Here is a 1,358-nt window from a genome sequence, read left to right on the forward strand (position 1 = left end):
GAGCTGCCCGTCTTCCTCTCCTGGATCCCCACCCCGGAGGGTGCTGCTCGGGCAGGACCACCCTGGGTGTCACAGGTGACGCAGGCAAACAACTTTACAATCGTGGGGGTCTGGCTGGGGCGGGGGTGGGGCGGGCAGAGGTGTGATGAGAGCACGTGAGTGGGCCTGTCACCCACAGGGAGGGCAGGACCCCGGGAGGGGAACAGGCCCCCACCTGGAGCAGTGCCCGGTGTGGGGTGGTGCCCCCTGCCTCAGATGAATTGGTTGGTTGTGCAGTACTGGGATGTCGGGAAGCTGCTTCTGGGGTCCCAGAGCAAGGCCCTTCCTCTCTCTCTGTTGCAGAAAGGCCGAGGCAACTCCCTTCTTACCCAATTCAGCTCAACAAGCCAGTGACTGAGTGCCTGCCCCCGGGGAGCGCCCTGGGCACGTTCAGACAGGAGTGTGTGTAATCGACCCTGTGAAGCGACCACCGGTCCTCCTGACAGACGCGGGACCAGGGAGGTGCTGGGGTCCTCCCATGGCCCTCATGTGGCCGGAGGCCCGAGAGCCCCCTCCTCTGCTGTGACCCCAGGGCTCTGACCTCCAGCTGCCACGCCCAGGTCAGCTGCAGCCCCAGAGCCAGGCTTCCTTGGCTTGGGGGCCCTGGAAGGCCAGGGGTCGGCAGAAGGGCCTCAGGAGGACCGAGCGACTGTCCTGGTCTCCAGGGGGGTTTTCCCACATCCTGAGACCAAGACATGCAGTTGCCCTGGACACAGGCACAAACGCCCACGCTCTCTAAACCAAATGCTCCCCAGGAAATCCCATTCCACCCCACCCACTTGGTGCTGAGGCTCCCTGGTACCACCCGGGTCTTGACCGTAGTTGTTTCACTCAGCCTTCTTCTGAAGGCCTTCCCACCCACCCCCCGACCTGCCTCTGCAGCCCACCTAGAAAAAAATGCCCTAAGCTAGACAGGACAGACACCTTAGCTCCAGATGACAAGCAAGCTCCCTGATGCCTGGGGACCCAAGGTCTGCATCCCAAAGGGATCGAAGCCCCCTGCTGAGCCTGAAGCTGGAGGCCCCCCCACCCACACACACACACACAACCCCCAGATCTCTCCCAACCCAACTCGATTTTTAAGGAAAGGAAAAAATACACATGTTCTTATATAAAGCCCCTTAACAATCCTTCCAGGCTTCCCTGGTGGCTCAGCAGTAAAGAATCCGCCTGTAATGCAGGAGATGTGGGTTCGATCCCTGAGTTGGGATGATCCCCTGGAGGAGGAAATAGCAACCCACTCTACTATTCTTGCCTGGAGACTCTCCTGGACAGAAGAGCCCGGTGGGCTACAAAGAGCTGGACACAATTTAGCAACT

This window comes from Bison bison, unplaced genomic scaffold, assembly GCF_000754665.1.
Source record: "Bison bison bison isolate TAMUID 2011002044 unplaced genomic scaffold, Bison_UMD1.0 scf7180017860443, whole genome shotgun sequence".
Classification (NCBI taxonomy): domain Eukaryota; kingdom Metazoa; phylum Chordata; class Mammalia; order Artiodactyla; family Bovidae; genus Bison; species Bison bison.